General features: G+C 44.0%; 1 protein-coding gene across 1 annotated transcript in view; it reads left to right on the top strand.

Annotated features, from left to right (window-relative positions):
- The first annotated feature begins 18,045 nt into the window (after window positions 1-18,045).
- Window positions 18,046-21,004, top strand: part of ptn (pleiotrophin) — a 42,142-nt gene continuing 39,183 nt past the window's right edge. Inside the window, exon 1 of the mRNA XM_044022233.1 lies at window positions 18,046-18,348. The gene's annotated coding sequence lies outside the window, so the exon portion shown is untranslated. The remainder of the gene's footprint in view (window positions 18,349-21,004) is intronic.

The following is a 21,004-nucleotide window of genomic DNA, read 5'->3' on the forward strand; positions in this document are numbered from 1 at the left end:
TATGAATGTACAAATGTGTGCATGTGCATATGCATACAAATATATGTATATGTATACATATATACATATATGTATATACACATACATATATAGTATACATATTATTCTACTAAACTTTTAGTCCATTCTCTGTATGTCTATGAATATTTTGTATATTTCCTTATTGGTAATGTTTGTGTTTAGAGCTGCAGCTAATGATTATTGGCGATTATTCTCTCGATTAATCGATAAAGTCATCGTTTGGTTCATAAAATGTCAGAAAAATCTTGTCAATTTTTGTTTTTCAAACCTGAAAATGATGACGTTGTCAAATTTTTTTAATCAGTTTTAATGATTTATTTGTTATACGGTGCAAATAAACTAGAAAATATTCACATTTCAGAAAATCTGAAAACTTTGTTTATTATAAAAAAAAAACCTCACTCAAAATAGTTAATATTAATTAATAAATTAATTAATTTAGTAATCAAGTAATTGTTTCAGGACTATTTGTGTTATTATTATTATTATGGTTTTTATTGCTGTTGTCTTAAAAGTTATCACATCATTGTCGGAGGCGTTGTTTAGTGTGGTTTTTAATGTCCCTTGTCTAAATAAAAAGGGATTTTAATGTGATTTTTAACAGTGGTCCATTATTACTGACACTGTCGACCTGAAAAACATCAATAAGTATTTACTTCAAACGTGAATTAACTGTTGAGTTAATATTTATAACAGCATTCATTTGTGTCAATTAACATACCCTTATTGTAGTGTTAACACATTCATTTATAAACAACAAACAATAAAACATGCAAACATGTCTTCGTTGTACTTATTTGCTGCCACTAGATGTCAGCATGTACCCACTTATGGAAAAGTCAGCAACTGCTGCAGCAAACATTCAAACGAACCCTACTTATGCGTTTGTTTTGTGCATGAAAATGACTCGAGGTAAGCTGACAAATATCAGCAGACAAGCTGTAATCAGTGCCATGACAGAGGTTTTGAAAACGCCACTCTCAGCGGGATAAATAAAGCCGCTACGAGTGCACATTTACCTGCACGTCACTGTCTGCGGCGGCTCCCGCCCTCTAAATTGGCTGTCAGCCCTTTGTGTGACCGTGCTAATAGTGATTCATTATTGCCAGTGTTCACAGGGTTTCATCAGGGCTGAAGGGTGAGAAGGAAAGGAGTGGAGTTGGGGTTTTGGCGTGTGCGTCAATCTCCAGCCGTCTAATGAGGACGGAGACAACAGAGACAACCGCAGTCAAGACCCGTCCAACCTCCTGATTCTGTACTGACAGCATCCGACGTCCGAGTCCGACAACAGTGACAACAGAGCTGAGCCGCAAACACCCGAGCAGACGGGATGGTGAAGCCATAACTGCTTCATATTTATTCCCAACCCTTCTGCCGTACAAGCCTATTTGCAAATCCGTGACAAAAAGTCAATAGTCTATTACGCTGCTGTGCTGTGTAGTTAAGCTAGACAATAAAAAGTGGACTGAAGCCAGTGAGCTACAGAGGGGCCATCGAGGGGAGGAAGCGAGGGAGGACGAATGAAACGGGAGGGAGGAACGAAAAGAGACAGAGGGAGATTTTAATGTAGAGACGGATGGTGTTGGCAGGAAGTTCCTCCGCTTCATAAATGACTCGAGCTTTATAAACCTGCTCAAAAACAACTTCAGGTGCTCCTTTAATAGTTATTTCATCAAAAAGCTCCAGTGTACTTATCTCCAGGAGCAGTGAAGCTACACGACTGCTGGATAACTGACTGTACGTAGCAGGAACCAGGCTAGCAAGCTAACGCTATGACACCGAGCAGAGCAGAGCACATTATAAGATGTTTGCTAGATTTTTCTTCTTTGAGTGTCTCAGTTTCAGTTTTGTTTTCACACCGGACGCTGACGTGGCGACGTGACAGCCAGTCGGTGGCATTCTCCGGATGACGTCAAATACTTGCCAGCGTCCGTCACTTCTGTTTCAAACACGGCGACTTGCGGCCAGTAAATGTCCAAAATGATCGCCCTAGCACGTTGTTTTTGAGAGTCTCAATTTTAACTGGAAATTTCTTGGCTAAAACGATCCGATTTGATGCAAATACAGTTGCGCGTCAGTGCTATTCGATCACAGGTAACTAGCACGCCACTTACTGCTGGGCTACTGAGGCCACACCCACTACATGCTCTGTTCCATTAGTGGCCACTTGTGGTACTGCAATAGGAAACACAAACACTTTTTTACCACGGACCACAAACAGTAAGAGACACGCCAATAAAAGTGTTCACACGACACCTGGAGACATGGATTTAGGCTCTTATAGCTCTTTATATTCTATATTTTTAACTCGTATAAAAAGCCCAGAAACGTGTTATCCCCAAGTGACGATGGAGCAACGCAAATGAATTCACCTGAATGAAAAGTTCCCATGGAACGTTTCTGGAAATCTACTGGGAATTCTCTGAGTCGCCTCTTTGCAACCCTCAGTTTACAAGTTAGGTCGATTGCATTAGTTTGCTTCGCGCTCTTCTCTATTGGGAAACCGAGGCACAGCGCCAGTATTTACATTATCTAAGCACCATCAGCGTTAACCGCGTGTGACACGACTCACGACGGCGAGACGGCGTTACGCTCCAATACACACACACACACACACCAGGGAGTATTGAAATGTCGGTAGGCAGCGGCGGCAGACTCTGTGGAGAGGCCACGAGAAGATTTATGTCCAAGTTTAGTCATTATTGTAATTGCAACCAGAAAGAGAGACAAGAGAAAGTGAGCGGAGCCAAACTGTCTCTCTGTTCCACGTCAATAATTGATCTCCTCACTTTAAAAATACTTGTGACACATGGTCAGGTCTCGTGAAGAGCCCCACGCCGCCATCGTCGCAGGGCAACGCCGGTCCATTCCGTCGGGACGCTTTCATTTCATCTCTTGCTTCACACATGAACCGAGCGCTCTGTATAAATTGGATTAAATGCACAATTTGATTATGCTTGCAAAGCGCTCCGAGCACACACACACACACCAGGTATCTTTCTTTTTTCTTTTTTTTGTGGTCACATATTGATTTTTCCCTTTGATAAAAGGCTGAGAAAGTTTTGACAAAGATCGTCTGATGTGTTCAAATGATATATTTAAAAAAAGAAAAGAAGATAACAGAGTTTAGGTCTTTCCTGCTATTGGCAGTGTGTGTGTGTTTGTATTTGGACTTGTGTGGTAGTGATAAGACACACTTGTGTGTTTACTCACACACACACCCACACATGTATGTGCATGCAGCAACAACCTACACACACACACAAACGCAAATATGTGCGAAATTGGAGGTGAATTCGATCTCATTGGAGAGGCGGCTGGAACGCCTCGGGGCTCAGGAACCTCCTCGAGTCTCTGGAAGGTCGCCAGGCTCTTCAGATTCACAGGAAAACCACAGTTATCTGTGTTACCCCTCCTTCCTTCCTTCCTTCCTTCCTTCCCTCACGCGCAGTCGTGCACACCAGTGACCCAACCCTACTGGAGTTTAAAAGGAGTGACATCAATTTAATAAGCCCAGCCTGACAGGGACAGCACAGCTGCTGCTCTCTCCATCTCTTTGCGAAGCCATTTCCCCTCCTGGCTTCCTCTCCCGTTCCCTTTTTAAACTCCAGCTCAGCAAAGACTGAGAGCGATGAACAATTTTTCTTTTAGCCCCGGATGAATCTGCTGTCTGCGATGACCCAAATCTTTATTTATATATTTCTCCCCCCCGCTCCGCTTTTCAAAAAACATTATGTAGAGAGACAGAGAGTGAGGAAATGGTGCCTGTGTCAGAACTGATGGAATTGATTTCGTTTTTCACTATGTTCGTGTCATCCACCAGATGTAGGATTTTTAACGCGACTGCTCTCGTTAGTGTTTTTCACAAAAACACTTTTAAACCTGGATGGGAATTCTTTTTCATCGGCATTCACCGGGTCAATGGACCCCCGACTCTTGAGGAGAACCGTGCTTTGGCTGCCTCAATGTGGGTCATTTGGCGCCTGTCACTATCAACGTGTCAAAATCAGCCGTGTGATCGGCGTGACATGGTGACGGCTGCGGGCGCTGAAACAATGTTATTGAGCTCAAAGCCCAACACAGACGGTTCAAGCCCCCAATATAGGCCCAGTCCACATGTAGATGGGTGTTTGTTTTGTCCTTTTTTATCAACACATTCAATGAATGAGCAAGCCCAACTAAAACGGGTAAACTTGCATAAACGTCCGTGGACCCAATGGTGCGCATGGCACAAATTGTCCAGATTTTGGAACTGCGCGCTAAGAGCAGGTTGGGTGCGCGTGGACAGAGCATGAGCGAACTGAACTTCCGCCCCTCTGGTAGGTGGAGTTTAAGTCCCGCTCACCGAGCGGAAAAAACATTTTGACAACAGAAGAAGTCGTTGCCAAGGAAAGTCACATGAGCCTCGACCTGGCGACCCTCGATCCGGCGGACACCCCGACTCCCCTGCCCGACAGACCTTTCATCAGTGAACCAGATGTGTTCGAGGGAGCTGTATCACCGTTCTCCTCTTCTTTGGTAGGAATGCATCCCGTCCCCTGGGTTCAGGCTTGTAACGCCACCCGAGGGTGACATGGGATACCACCGGACCCTGGAGCGTGAGTATACCAGGGCCTTTACACGGTAACCTTACTGAAACTATTCCAAATTGAAATTCTCAAATCAATCTCAACCCAAACTGGCGCAGGCGCTCTGGACATAGAAGACAATGAAGACACTGGCAAGAAAGACCTGGTGAAATCCAGACGGGTGCATTTTTGGACTGTTGCATCATCTTAAAGAATTGGACATTTAGCCGCAGCTGAAGTTGTTATGGTCTGTGAAGGATCAGGTCAACTGGAACTGAAGTGACTAAACTAAACTAACTTAACTAAAATGTTAACAAGCTCAAAGGGGACATATTGCTACCTAGTGGAGTGGAGTTGGTCACACGGATTCCCTGCGAGTGCTCGTACACTTGGACAAAGGCAGTAGTCCAGTTAAAGTAGTAGTCAAGCTATTACTGTAGCTCAACTGAATAGAAACACACGGATTGTGTTTACGGTGAGTTGTGCGATCGTGTCACTTTCAGGCACCAGTTGACTTTGCATTCTGCTGATCGCACTTCACCGTGGGTTTTATCGCGTTTTCATGAAGATGTGTGGATAGTTTGTTCCCTGGGATAAAGGAACCAACCCAGAGGTTCCCTTCGTTTCCTCTACTGAAGGGAGGCCTGGGTCTCTTTAGGACTCAGATGGATGTTCCTTTTCTGCCCGAATGACACCCAAAGGGCCTCTATCACGTCATAACACACACACACACACACACATATATATAATATATATATGGCTTCTCATTGGGGCAAGTGCAAGATACCTATTTGTGGAGTGTGGAGTGTGAAGAATCCCCCAGTGACCCCTACAAGTCCTCTATGTGTGCACATGTGTGCGCGTTTATCAGCGCGGTGGGCGATACTGAGGTGATAAAAGCCCAGCTCAGAGTGTGTGATGCACGTAATTCGCTTGATAAACGACTTGATAGCCGTGACCCGGACAAAAACAACAGCAGACGCCTCATTAAAGATACATGAGGGATTCTTTTTTCCCTTTAAGACTGCGTGTCCTGGTAGATAAATCAAACACATCTCCAATGGCTTAAATATTTGCCCTGCTTTTTGTGACCCGAGCGTTCATTCATTTTCCAATTCAACTGGTCGCAGTTCTGTGAGGTCATATTAATGTGTTTTATCTCGGCCGCACGGAGGATTTGAATGATATAAATCCTGCCCCCCCCCTCGCCAGAAACAAGATTGCAGCTTTCACCTGAATTAAAGGTGTCGCGCGGTTGACAACAGCGGTAATCCTGTAATCTGGGCAGTCAGCAGCACCATGAAGGTCCTCAGAGTACACACACACACACACACACACACACACCGATACACAAACTCTGCACTGCCATTAAATCCACCGCTGACACCAGCAACATCCAAGTGAGTCCATCTGCAGCGACAGTCACAGTGGAGACTAAAAAGTGTCGCGGGTTAAGTCCAGCGTTTTTCCGAGTTCTTCCTTCAACTTGGATTTCTAACCAGAAAATGTAAAAACATCCAACTCTGACTTTCCCGTAAAGGGTCGTCACAGCATTGTCGTCGTGAGGTGTACCTAATAAAGTGGCCTGTACGTGTAAAGTGGAAATGTAGTCGTCGGGTGATTGCTGACACACATACAACACTGTCATATGGGTGTATGCATACACAGGTATGTGTATAAGTATATTTATTATTTATTTATGGTTTTATGTTTATGAGAAATAAATATCTGTCATTATTTCAGCAAAATACAGCAGAGGGGATGAAATCACAGGCACTATGATACGGCTGAAAGCTTGACATCAAATTGAAGGCACATTTTGGGCTTAATAATAAGCTACGTTTTGTCACGTACATTATCTATAATACTGCACATCGGTCCATGTCAACAACAACAACAACAACAACAACAGAAAAGAAACAAATTCCTTCCGTGAACAAGAGAAACACAGACATGTTGCTTGGATACCGGCGGGATGAACGTACACGGATCGCATCTTTCTGCTTGAACACGCACACTGAATTGGATTACAGCGCTTGCTGTTTGCACCTTATTAGTCTGACATTTCTAGTCGAGGAGCAGGATTGTGTTCCCGGACGACTTTAGGAGAATTGTCTGCATTTAAATGTCAAACTTAAAAATGGGGGCTAATGATTTCTTTATGTCTCGACGTGTTTTAAAAGTGCTCAGAGCGGTGACAACAGATAAGAGAGGCTTCTTCTTCTTCTTCTTCTTACATCTCTGCCGTTGCTTTTCAAGAAGAGAAGACGCGGGGAACTCTTACGAGTGAAGCCTCGACTGAAAGCAGTTGCATGACGAGATCAAGCTCAACAAATCACAGGTTTAGTGTCATTTTCAAATATGGATCTTCCCAATCGGCCTTCGTCTGATGCATGTCCTCATCTAGTCGAGTGTTTTGACTTGTCTGAAGCCTGAACACCATCTTTCTAAAGCCACTTTTTATGCTAAAATTAGCGGGTATAGCTAATTCTCAGGTGTCAGGTGACTCAGTGTGTTGACACCTTGTTGGCGGGGATTTCTGGATTAATTTAATCCAATTTTGGTCAATCACTGTCCTTTTTAAAACCCAGATTTGTGACTGTAGGCTTAGCATGCGCTGCTAAAGGGCCCAGGTCTCACAGGGGCCATTGGGCTTTAGGGGTTACATAAATCTGACTGTCATCAACATAAGGAGATTCCGCGTTTCCTAAGGAACGGAACCCTAGGTAAATAAATAAAATGAAAAGAAATGCAGGGGCCCTGTGGGACTCCGCATGGCAGGGCAGCAGATGAGGATACTGAACCAGCAAGCCTTACACACACAGTTCAATCTGCCAGATATGACCCAGTGCAGTACATTCCAGTGCAGAACCACAAACGCCAGGCAAGTCCAGTCTCCCACAGTGAACCAGCACCACCACAGACACAGCAGTCGTCTTCTTTAACACAGTTTATGATGATGACAAAAATTAGCCCATTGTTGCTGGAAAAACAAAGAAGAAATGAACATGTTGATTCACTGACTGGGAGTGAATGCTTATTTAACCTGTTTTTGACCAGTGGGAGTGAGTTATAATCCGCTTATATGAATGAGAGACAATAACTCAGGCTTAAGGCTCTGCCGCTCTAATATGAATGCTCTAATGCAGTCGTCTGTATCGACTCGTGCTGCTGCTGTAGGACTGCACTTGGCTCTCGATGAGAAGGTGCTTAAACCAAAGCAGGAGCTGTAATCAGCCATCGATCCGCGGACAGCGGCGGCGTTCCTGGTCACTGTGCTCGTCCATGGCCTTTTTCTCTCTTTAGATTTGGATAAAACAATGATGTATGGAGGGAGAACGGGCGCCGAAACGAGCCGAGATAGTCGTTTTTTTGTCGGCGTTCCCTCCATGAAGGTCATGTTTTGCACTTGTGGTCATAACCACAGCGTAGTGAGCAGTGGAATCGATCAAAGACGTTTCTAATGTTCAGAAAGCAGACCATAATCATATGCCGCTGCCTTCATCTTTCTCAACATTAAATAAATTGCTTCCTGTGTGCGGCGCGAGATCAAAACACAGCTGATGCTGAGGCCACGCCCAGTCGGGCGCCCCCCCCGTAAAGATGCCATTGTTTCAGGAAATAGCTCCACTCAAACCAGCTGTAGTACATGTGCCAGGACTGTGAGCGGCGCTGTAACATTCGTAACGCCAATAAAACGTAAGAAGAAGAACTGAAAAACAGAAGCAGAGAATGAACCGAGTCAGAGGAAAGAAAGGGAAATAATGTTTTTCAACGTTTCGTGTGAATATTTAGCAACTTTACAGACCCCGCCCACTTTTTTTTTAAACTGCCAACTTTCTGTCATAAACCTAAATATGTTACGAGAAGGAAAAGCACATTTGTGCCGCACGACTGTGATCCATCAAACTGTATTTACTGCAGGCTTTTGAAATCTCTAAAAACACGACGTGTCCTAGTTACTTTTCATTGACAGTAGTTAAAGATAAAACTGTCAAACACAAGACCATGAACGACAGTGCAACACGGAAACATGAGAGACACTGGTGGTTTGAATGTCATGGATGTTTGTACTTACATACCAAGTGAGTTGGAGCCGCACTGCAAACAGAACAGAACCTAAATTTAAAAGCCTCTTGTAACAAAGAACACAAAAGAACCGAGGACAAACACAGAGAGAAGGATCACAAGACTGGAGAGGACAAGCAGGTATTTATCACAGGTGGTGAACGAGTGGCAATCAGTGATGAGATGAGAGTCAGGTGTGTCGGTGACCGGACACGCCCCCTGCATGGACACACCCATCCTGGACACAAAAGAAGAGACAAAGGTAACCAGGACACTTACTGTGTGAAAACAGTGGAACAAGAAAGGGGAAAGAAAATGTGAGAGAATAAATAGACAAAATAAAGCAAAACTATGTTGAAATGAAGAGTTGTTATTCTGCTGAGTCGTAAAAAAAGTCAAGTCAAAGCACAAAAGAACGACAAAAACATGCCACTTCCTGTGTCACAGTCACGCCGTTCCATTAGAATCACGATCGATCGAAGACTTAAAAAAGGAATAAATTGATTTCTTTTTTAAGGAGCAAAACCCTCCAGTGTAATCACAAGACTGTTCTTTCAATAATGAGCTTTCTGCAGCGAATGAGAAACAGATTACAGATAATCTGAGATGAGCTGGGTTTTTTTTTATTTACCATAACCTCCTGGATTAACAGTGAATCCAGGATGTAAAGTCAGAATTCTGAGAAAAAAATTCCGAATTATCTCTCATAATTCTGACTTTGGCTTTATTTTTATTATCATTTATGATTATATTCATGTGAAAAATCTGTTTTCATCTTTGTAAATGTTTTATATAAAATTACATTAATAATCCTTTCGGGTTCATATGAAGTGTTTTATTTTTTCTCTACCTGCAATTTTGAAAGATTTCGTTTGAGACAGCACTTTCATTCATTCATTCATTCATTCATTCATTCATTATTATTATTATTGTTAAAGAAATCGCACAGAAACTGCAGAGTTTTCTTCAGAATAAGCAGAAGTAAAAATGTGCAGCCGTGGTCCGACCTCTCTCCTCCTCAAGCCTCTGGCCAGATTGCCCGGGGTCATTTATTCTCTCATCGATTTGAGTGCGAAAGGCTCGTCCACACACTGACAGCCGGTGATCAGGTGGAGTGAGACAGACGTGTTTTATTATGAGGATATTGACTTCTATCTAAACTCACTTAAGTAGCTCAGGTAGGTCAATCTTTCACATTATTATTATTATTATTATTATTATTATTTTTGACTTCTGTGAAGATTTTCTTCAGTTTGTTGTGTACGTGCAATAACAAGAAGGTTCTATTTTATTCCGTTCTTAATCAAAATGGATATTTTAATGTTTTTTAGCGCCACCCCGTGGTGAAGTGGGATACTACAGGAGCTTGATGTCGTGGGTTCATGGCCCTCAGCTCACCAGCCACAGACGAGAAGACACAACAAATCAAAGAGGAAGACAAGACGCTCCCTCTGGGCTTCAGGGTCCATCAGCGATCGCACCGATCCAGGGAACTTCTTATCCTCCCTGGGCCCCCCGTCCCCCCCCCCCGCTGCTCAGCTTGGCACTAATCCGATTGTCAGAGGTGAGGCCCTGAGCTCGAGTGTGTGTGTGTGTGTGGATTTCAGGTTCAACTCTCATTTATTCTCCTTTTCACAGCAATTCCCTCACTAATTGGCCTCAAAGCTGCTGCAGCGCCAGACCTGAGCGATGCATTCCAGTGCCCTCTTTCTTTACTCTTCCTTTTTTATTTACTTCTTTTTGTAGCTTCAGGTTGTTTTGACGCCTGGAAGCTTGAATTGTTGTGTTTTCGTGTGTGTGTGTGTGTGTGTGTGTGTGTTTAGAACAGGAAAGAGAGGAAGGAAATATTGAGGGTTTGCGTTTATTTCACCAAAAAAGTTACCCACAGGGGAACCTGGGAATCCATAATCCCAATAACAAGTGAGAACAAAACAGCACAACAACATGTGATGTTTCAAAAGTTGTCGACTTTTTTGTTGTATTTGGGAATACGCCGGAGCGTCTCATTCAAACCTCATCGCTCGGATTCGGATGAAAGTTTGTTTTTCCCGTCAGTTGTGGATTTTTTTTCTTCTTCTTCTTCTTCTTCAAACTCCTTCACTGCGGCGAAGAATACTTTGCCCTTTAAAAACTTAGTTTTCGCCCGAGTCTTTCACTGTCTTTCACCACTTAATTTCCATTTGAACTACGACTTGCTTGAAGCCTCTCTACGTTTTCATTTGCTGTCATCATCCCTCCCTTCCATGTCTGCTTCTCGCTGCGCAGCTTTCAACTTCAAATGACTACAAGGATCACGTACACTTTTCTATTTTCATCCTCTCGAAAGAAAAAAGACATTTCATAATCTGTGCCTCTGCTCCGCAGCATAAGATTGAAAATCCATTAATGACAACATTCACAGGCCGCACCGGGAACACAGAACCAAGCCATTAGAGATTAATGAGGTTTTTTTGGGGAGGCAGATAAACGCCGAGCGATGGGGCGACTGTTGCCCGGGAGACGAATTGGCAGGAGCTGTTTTTCCTTCTTCTGATTAACTGTGAGTCATAAATGAAAGTTTCGTGGTTTGTTACGAGTATAAAACACAACAAAAGGAAGCCTCACGTTTTCTTTCGGTCAAGAAACGATGTTCAATTTGTCGACCTTCATCATTGGACCCCTCCCCCAAAATACCACACAGTGGTGCAGTGTCTATGATTGTTGCCTCACAGAGAGAAGGTCAGGGTTCAGGATATATGGCAAGGTTTGAATTTAATAAACACTTCATATTCAGCTGAGTAAAATATTTTCTCTCCAAATTTTTTTTCTGCGTTTTTAAATCACCAAACGTTGGTGAAAATGGACATAAAATAAGGCAAATACGTAAAAGTGGCGCTAACTAACTAACTTGTTTAAACTTGGTGGAAACGTGTCATGGCTGAAGACGAACAAAAAAGTCTATCGCGACCAGGGTCTCCACTTAAAATGAAGTCGGCCATTTTGAATTCAGCGTCCATCTTGGCGATGTTTGTAAATAAACAAACATGTCTGAGCATAAAAAAAACAACCCACATCAATTTGTACTGAACACATCCAAGATGAAAAGTCATCGAAAGGTCTCGCAGATTCAAAAGGAGCGTAACCACGGCAACCATCGGAAGTGCCGAAGAAAGAATCCTTGACTTTGAGAAAAAAAACACACTTTCTTCAGATTTCCGTTTAAAAGGTTGAAGGTTGATGAAAAGGTTGAAGTTTTCATAAATCTGATGCCACAGAGTCAGACTTCACAGAGTCAGACTTCACAGATCCCCTGACTTTGCCACGTTGTCGTACAGAACAAGTATCAGGCTAATAAATCATCATTCGTTCATTCATTTACGCTGCGATTGTCTTGCTAATCAAAGCCGTGCTGATGCTAAAAGTGTATGATGACTAATTACAATTGAATGGATTTTCAATGGAGATTAAATACTGCATTAAAGCCTGAATAACAAGTGCAGCTGCAAGGTAAACTGTCCATTCATCCACAGCAGAAATGTGCAAAAACAAAAGAAAAGTCTTCTCACCTGAAGTGGCCATTTCAACAACAACAACAACACCACAGAGAAAAGAAAAGAAGAAAACGCCCCAATCATATTCCTTGGGGAACACCGAGAATCTCTTTACTTTTATGAGCTGAGGCACAGGCACATAAATATTAATATTCAACCGAGAGGCTATGCTTTATTAATGAAACTAAGCTTCTTGTGAAATGAAAGGGGGCAATAATGGGACGCTCTTCATTACCTCACGCCGAAGAGATGAGAGCCATAAACTTCATCTTGAGATAAAGACGGCGCTTTTTGTGAGGATTTGATGCGTGATGGGAATTCACTCTGCAGTGTGTGTGTGTGTGTGTGTGTGTGTGTATCGATCGGCTCCATTGAAAAAACTGTCAGACTCTGGAGAGACTTTTAAAGTCTTAAAGCTGAACTAATCAGCGGTTCTGCATTGATAATGGATCACATGATTCACGTGTCATGTGGAAAAAAAACACCCACAGAGAATTACAGTGACTTTCGCCGCTCGCTTTGCAGCGGGAAACAAAAAAAAAACACAAAAAAAAGAACAAAAAACATAAAAACTGCACGTTGCTGCGTGTGACGAGGACAGGTGAACGATGAGGACAGGTGAGTGATGAGGACAGGTGAGGACAGGTGAGTGATGAGGACAGGTGAACGATGAGGACAGATGAACGATGAGGACAGGTGAACGATGAGGACAGGTGAATGATGAGGACAGGTGAACGTGAGGACAGGTGAGTGATGAGGACAGTTGAATGATGAGGACAGATGAACGATGAGGACAGGTGAACAATGAGGACAGGTGATGAGAGGACAGGTGAATGATGAGGACAGGTGAACATGAGGACAGGTGAGTGATGAGGACAGGTGAATGATGAGGACAGATGAACGATGAGGACAGGAACGAGGACAGGTGAATGATGAGATGATGGGACAGGTGAGTGATGAGGACAGGTGAATGATGAGGACAGGTGAACGATGAGGACAGGTGAGTGATGAGGACAGATGAATGATGAGGACAGGTGAGTGATGAGGACAGGTGAATGATGAGACAGATGAAATGAGGACAGATGAATGATGAGGACAGGTGAGTGATGAGGACAGATGAACGATGAGGACAGGTGAGTGATGAGGACAGGTGAATGGCGAGGACAGATGAACGATGAGGACAGATGAACAATGAGGACAATTGAGTGATGAGGACAGGTGAATGATGAGGACTGGTGAATGATGAGGACAGATGAACGATGAGGACAGGTGAATTAATTTATTGGTTACAATCGGGTTCTGAAGAGGATTTGAAGTAACACGGTAAATGTTTTATTGTTTTGTTTCTGCTTTTAAATTCCTGAGAAAATAATCGGCCCGAGGCACAAATCTGTTTTTATGGTTTAGTGCTAACGTGAGAGCAGTTAAAAGAGTGAGATAAGGGAGTGTTTTTTCAGACACAACACACATCACTACATTGTTCTCTCTGTTTTTCCTGATCCTGGCTGAACGGATCGTGGGTGTTGTGTTGTGTGGTTTGTGGATTGCAAAGGTCTCCGAGACGAACTCGTGATTAAGGTTTATATAAATAAACTGGGCTTGACTTGTTTCAGTTGGTCGTACCATAGACAGCTGCGTGGCTACAGTATTTAGCTATAGTGGCGGTCGTGGCCCCACAGATGTGCAGTGTGTGTGTGTGTGTGTGTGTGTGTTGTTCTGTGTCTGCAGGGAACATCCTGTGAATCTCACTGTCAAGACTCATCGTTCCTGTGTTTCATCTTCTCACAATGACAGGAATTTTAAAAAAGTGCACTCTGTTATTACAGCGCTTTCCTGGAGAGTTGAATTATTAAAATACATTATTGTTATTATTGTTATCATTATGATAATTAGTATTATTATTGTTCTTATTATTATAAAAACAAAGACAAACAGTTGTTGACTGATATGGAAGAGTATTATGGCCACATGTAAAAAAAATAAATAAAATAAAACAGCATTAATTCTGAGATTAAAGATAAAGACAGAATTCATGCTGTTTTTTTACCTTTGTGGCACTAAAACTCTTCCGTACATATGTGAGAATAATTATTTGATTTGAGATGTTTTTTGTAAATTCAGTGTCTATTTTCTATGAAAACACGAATGTGAGGGAAAATGACTCTGCTCCCATTACCTGTGTCTTGTCCGGCGTGGGTTTGTGTAACACAATGATGGGATGGAGGACAGACTGACAGACCGATTTCACTGGGTTTCATCACGTCGTGGCCCAGTCGCTGCCACTGGACACTGACGGTGACAGGAGCCGGATTTTACTGAGGGAGAAAAACAGAAATGCTTAAATCAAAGATCACATTTCACTCAAACTCCTTTATATCTCTGGGTTTGTGCAGCTCCCGCTGAGCTTCTGGCACGAGAGAAAAATCAAGTCTCAGTGCCGAGCCAGAAAGAATCCCTTTTCATTCTTTCTTCCTCTCTTTGACATATCGCATTTAATCAAACGAGGGAAATGATATCATTGGAGAAGCCGCTCGTGGATGGCACTAAAGCATATTGCTCACTTAGGGGAGGGATGGATGGTGCGGCTGCAAATGGATGAAATGTATTATTAATGAGTGGAATATGAGACGGCAGCAGTGGAATGGGATATCTCTAACAGCGCGCACACGGGGGTGAGTCACACTAATTACTGGCCATCGCTGGGGCCTGATGCCGAAATCCTCCGACAGTGGCAACCTGATGCTGAACATGGCTGCAGCGACGGCTCCGTCGCAGCTTTATCACAACATTTCAACAGGAAATACAAGAAAGCCGGAGTTTGTCAAAGGTCCTGACTTTCTTGATCTTGTCCCAAAAATTAAATAAAATAAATCAATGCTTTTATTTCTAATCTTTACCTTAACCGAGTCTTTAGGTGAGGCCGTGTTTGGAGGCTTTGAATCCAGACTTTTGCTGCTGTCGTATTTCTTTTTGACGACTTTGAAAACAAGCCTTCATTCACCGGCTAAAAAAAAGGTAAAATGCAAATTCCATCTTCTACTGCTTTATCCTCCACAGGAGGGTCGCCAATCTCTGCCGACATAGGGCGATAGGTGGGGGTCACACCCTGGACAGATCGCCAGTCCATCACAGGGACAAACAACAACAACAACAACAACAACAACAACAACAACTCTCACATTCAATTTAGAGAGTCTTGTTTACTTCATCCCCACGTTTTTGGACTGTGGGAGGAAGACGCAGTACCCGGACAAAACCCTAGCAGAAAGACCCACTGTGTGGCCCCGCTACAAATCAGCGGTCAGACTGCAGACTACCACAAACTTCTACAACTTCCTTCTCCTCCTGTGTGAGTTGAGTTTACATGCAAACCGACTGATTCCTATGTCAAAGTAGTTTGACACATGCACAAACAAAACTCAAATAAACCCTTCAGATGTCACACACTGGACCTTCACAGTCCTCCAACGTTAACTTTGGGAGGACAGCGTTTCCAGGTGGGAGGAGGGGATTACGTTACTCACATTAACGTCCATGGTTAGCGTCTTCATTGTTGTGTCTTTGGACAAAACTCGAGGGCCACCCCTGGGACATGGCCCCGCACGCTCAGCCTGTATTTAATTTGATTAGGCGAGCCTTCCTCTAAATGGCTAAAACCATGTGTAAGTACTTCATACAATCACACTTTTTAATCTCAAGGTTTTTGGTGTCACTGCTTTTACTTGTCCCACTTGTTTTGAATTCACTTTTTTACGACTCTCCAACACAACAGTTGTTGATTATGATTCCATCACTGTGACACTGTCAGTGATTGAAAAGCACTTAACAACAGAGGCCGACACTCTCAAATACGCCGTCTACTCATTACAAACTGAAGAGCTGTACTCGTCTTCTGGAGCCGTGAGGTTATTTCTTTTCACAAATCCGCGCTCGGCACTCAATCAATAACAGAACAGACAGTGTTATCAGGGGGGAGGAGAAGGCCATTTCTCTGTGTGTGTGTGAGTGTGTACTGCAGAGAGTTAGCAGCAGCAGCCGGACATCAGTGGACAGAAGTAATGGTGCATGTTATTGATTATATGTGCTATAATCTGTCAATCCAGGCTTTGTCCATCTGCGACACATGGGGCCACGTCCTGCGATATGCTCTCACGAACACGACTGGTGGCGATGGAATATCTCGCTACTGATGAGCGTGAAATGGATGTAATCTGACACACGACTGATCACACAGTTTCATCTCAGAATTATGTCAGAATTCCAAAATTCTGAGATTAAAGTCAGAATTCTGAGATTAAGTCAGAATTCCAAAATTCCGAGATTAAAGTCGGAATTCTGAGAAAAAGTCAGAATTCCAAAATTCTGAGATTAAAGTCAGAATTCTGAGATTAAGTCAGAATTCCAAAATTCTGAGATAAAAGTCTGAATTCTGAGATTAAAGTCTGAATTCTGAGAAAAAGTCAGAATTCAAAAATTCTGAGTCTCCGTAAAGTCACGTCTTATGTGTATGTGGCGGTAAATTGATCTAATCTGACACACAAAACAAAAACCACGACAGTTTCACTTGCATTTGTATCGACTTTTGTTTCAAGATAAATTAGCTTTTACTTTTTCACGGTGGAAACTTTGTAGAAAAATCCAACATCCTGTTGACTTATCTTTCCATGTGATAAATGAGCCGTGACTCAGACGTGTGATCTTCTAAGTGAGGTCACGCTGGTCTGTTTCAGGCCAAATAATCCATTAGTCCAGCAGAAAATCAGTGTTGGGCAACTGACTTGAAAAATGGAATTATACATTGACTAAAAAAAAGAATAATTACGGCCGCATGTCAGCCAGAACACTCCAACACCAAAGGCTTTACTCAGTCCTGCTTTATAATAATCTGCTTTTAAACATCAGTTTAAAAAACAGCTGACAAATTCTGACTGATTTATTTTCCCTCACAGAAATAAATAAATCACAGCTCAAGCCCAAAGGCCACAATTAACAAGAGAGAAAACAACAACTTTTAAACCGTTAAAGGTGCAAGATTCACACAGGATGTCACTTAAATATGATATAATACAGTTAATGTCTCAGTATTGACATCTTGCATTTGAAAGATGATATCGACAAAATATTTTTCATCAAATATGTAATTGAATAACTTTAAAGTAAACATTTTAACAACGCTAACCCTTTTTTTCCCCTAATTTGACCAACATTAGCCAGCTCCTCGACCTTTACCATAAAATGACAACTCAACTGTTTGGTAGCGCACGTTTTTGAGACTTATTTTAGTTGAATGAAGTTACATAATTACAAAAACGAGACGATAATATGTCAACAAAGTAGTTTACCTTCCAAAGTCACTTCCTGTTAACATCACGTCAGCAGATGTCGCCGCGTCTGATCGAGCACGTGTGTTTTCTGCAGCTCTGCTCGATGTCAGAGACCCTGAGTCCTGTTTGTGTGTGTTTGCGTGTGTGTGTGTGTGTGTAATATTGTATCGATTGCTGTGGCTGCACTCACTTTTCCATGGATCAACATTAGAATTTACAGAACTGTGTGTGCTGTTCCCCCCGCTCTGATGTTGTTGTTGTTGTTGCTGCGTTCACTGACTTTTTCACAGTTTCTCTTTGTGTGTTTTTTATGTGTCTGTCTCTCTTTGTGTGTTTTTTTACGTGTCTGTCTCTCTTTGTGTGTTTTTTACGTGTCTGTTGCCTCTCGCAGCCTCTTCACTGCTCTCTCTCTCTCTCTCTCTTTCACTCCCTCTCATCCTGTATCTCACATCTCGTCTCTGGTGTCTCACTGAGCACCAGGCAGCAGGGCCGTCCCTGGAGTGACCTTGGGGATGAAGGGGACTGATCACGAGTCAGGAAACCCGGGCATTCAACACCCAACCCATCACCCTCCCCTCATCCCATGCAACACTCCAAAAAAAAAAAGAAGGAAAGAAAGAAGACAACACACACAGCAGCAGCAGCTCTCGTACACTCGGCTCACAAAGAGAAATAGCATTGAAGCAGCAGCATCAGCAGCAGCAGCAGCAGCATCAGCAGCAGCAGCAGCAGCATCAGCAGCAGCAGCAGCAGCGGGGCAGAGGTGCACATGAGAAAAGTCTCGAGAAACTACGGCGTCAAGCTCTGATATACAACGACCAGACCTCGCAACATAAAGTAAGTGGATTTCTCTTCTGTCCTGGTTTGGTTCTCACACTGAGGGAGTGAGAGAGAGAGAGAGAGAGAGAGAGAGAGAGAGAGAGAGAGAGATGGGATTATGGGCTGGGGAATAAATAAATAAAAGTTTGGTCAAAAATAGACGAGGCGCTGTCAACTTTAACTGTAAGTGTGTGTGTGTGTTTTTAAAAGCAGATGAACACACACACACACACACACTTGAAGTTGAAGGTTAAATTGGGATTAAGATTTCGTAAAAATGAACCAAGCTTTTCTTTTTCTCGCCTTCTGGTGCGACGTGAAACTTGTGTTGACATGCTGCTAATCCCGTGCACCCCGCGCCGAGGCTGTTTGTTGATCTGAGATAATAAACATATGAAATCATAAAAGACGATTAAAGAAGAATTAGGAGCAGCACTGCCCGGTGGTACAGTGGGTCGCAGACGTGCTGGGTAAACAATCGGAGACGCCCCGATAATGGCGGGCAGCCGCGGGCTGTGATGAGACTTCAAACATCCATGTGCTTTGTTTATTATCGCTGTGTGCGAGAGCTCGACTGAAGCTGCCGTGCGTACACGTTGTTCTTGTTGCTATTCTGCTTCCCTGCATGAAAACAGGCTGAGGGAGCATTTGTGTGTGTACAGCTGCAGCGCGGGGGCGGGGCCAAAAAAAAGGCAGGTGAAACGAGACGTAAACATTGTTATACTGAGATTTTCACATGGAAAAGACGTGTGTGCTGCGTGAAGTCGGTCACTTTCCTGTTTTCCCAGGATGCAGTAAAGTGGGTCAGGCCTGACTGGAATGACAAACCCGGTCGCATATGTGGTCCGGCAGAACCTTCCTCTGCCTCCCGTTGCCATGGATCTCCTCAGTCCTGGTATAGCAACCCCCGAGTCAGACCGGTTTCTGCAGGCATTCCTGCGACAGACAAAAGCTTTTCTCCGGCTCATTCTTGCCCGAAATGAGGTGTCCGCTTCATTTCTTTAGAATCAACACATTGTGTGGTCCTTAATGAAAGAGCCGGGGGAGATTAAACACGAGGTGGAGATGAGCTGGAGGAGAAGAGAGGGAAAAAAAACAGCTTCTGGGGGTTTGTAGGAAGTCAGGAGACAATGTGGATTAGGCTGGACCGCGGCCAGCGAGGGCCCGACTCATAACACCGCTCCATTTCTAAATACCGGAGAAAGACTTTGGCATTTCGCCTCCATGACGGCCATTTGAAGGCCTTTAGGTGACATTTTACACATTCTGCCCTTTCCTCTCGTTAAACACTCTCCGTCACCACGTGATCCCGGCGCCTATATGTCAGGACAACAGAGCGCAAAGCCAGTTCACTTCCCTCTGACGACACGGCTCTCCATGGAGGAGCCGGAGCAATAAGGCATTGAATTGTGCTGTTAGGGCCCTGAGAAGTTCGCTCCGGGGGGGAGGGAAGCGCGGTGAATGCAGCCAATTCTCATCCATAGGGCACAAGCAAGCGAGAGAGGGAGAAAGAAGGGAAGGGGGGGATGAGAACATACACAAAGATCCTCACACTGAGCGGCTGGTTTTATTCTCGTGGGGTCTGCGCTGACCCCCCTCACATGTGGGATGAACAGAATGAGCCCCGCCGGGGTCCAGAGGGCCTCCACAGAGAGAGAGAGAGAGAGACAGGATAAAAGACGGGAAGAGGAGAGGAGGGGACGGATGCCAGGAGAGAGGACTGTCGGGGCAACAGCAGGTGCAGGGAAACTTTCACGGTCGGCTGAAAATACACAGCGAGGAAACTTAGATTAGATCCCAAAAAAAACACTCGTCCAATAATAATAAGACAATAATGTCACGTAAACACGTCAGTCGACTACGATCGAGCTAGTCTTAGTCGGACTAACATAACTGGATAATGCGATTCATAGTCCGATTACTCCTGCATGTGTGCGCTTAGTCGGACTGGAGTCGCACCAAAACTTCCTCCCCGACCTTTGACCCGGAAGTAGAAGGAGACGACGTATAAAGTGCAGAACTATGTACAGCAAGGACGAGACAGACAGAACCGCGACGTGATCCGTGGAGCAGTGGAGGAGCAGTGGAGGAGCAGTGGAGGAGCAGTGGAGGAGCAGCTCCTGAGGGGGTCTGGGTTAAATGTTCATGTGTGGACGTGCAGGGAGTGATGTCATCACAGGCCTGGGTGAGACAATCAAAGCTGTCTGAGCTGGCGATCAGAGGACGTTCCTCGTCGCGTGCTTCTGGTCCCCGTTGGTGCCAGCGCAGGCCCTGTGATGCCCTCTGTGAGGGACACGTCGGGGGGGTTTGCGTTGAGGCGTGTTGTCGCTCTTCGTAAATCAAAACAGGTGCTAATTTCCTCCTTGTTCCTGAACTTTGAATGGATTTTCAGTAAGAAATCAAACCTAACAGTGTCCCGCATCCCCCCCCCGCGTCCCCCCCGCGTCCCCCCCGCGTCCCCACGCTCTGCTCTCGCCTCGATGTGACGTTTGATCCTCGGAGAGCTAATGATAACCTGAGGCTTTTCCTCTGTAATCAGTCACCTCATTAGTGTCCCACTCACATGGACACACACACACACACACACACACACACTGTCCCCAGGCCTGTCTCTGCTGCTGTGGACGTGACAGAAGGGCAACAGTCTGAGGGCAGCAGCCGGAGTCGTACCGAG

This window comes from Solea senegalensis, linkage group LG3 (genome assembly GCF_019176455.1).
Source record: "Solea senegalensis isolate Sse05_10M linkage group LG3, IFAPA_SoseM_1, whole genome shotgun sequence".
Taxonomy (NCBI): domain Eukaryota; kingdom Metazoa; phylum Chordata; class Actinopteri; order Pleuronectiformes; family Soleidae; genus Solea; species Solea senegalensis.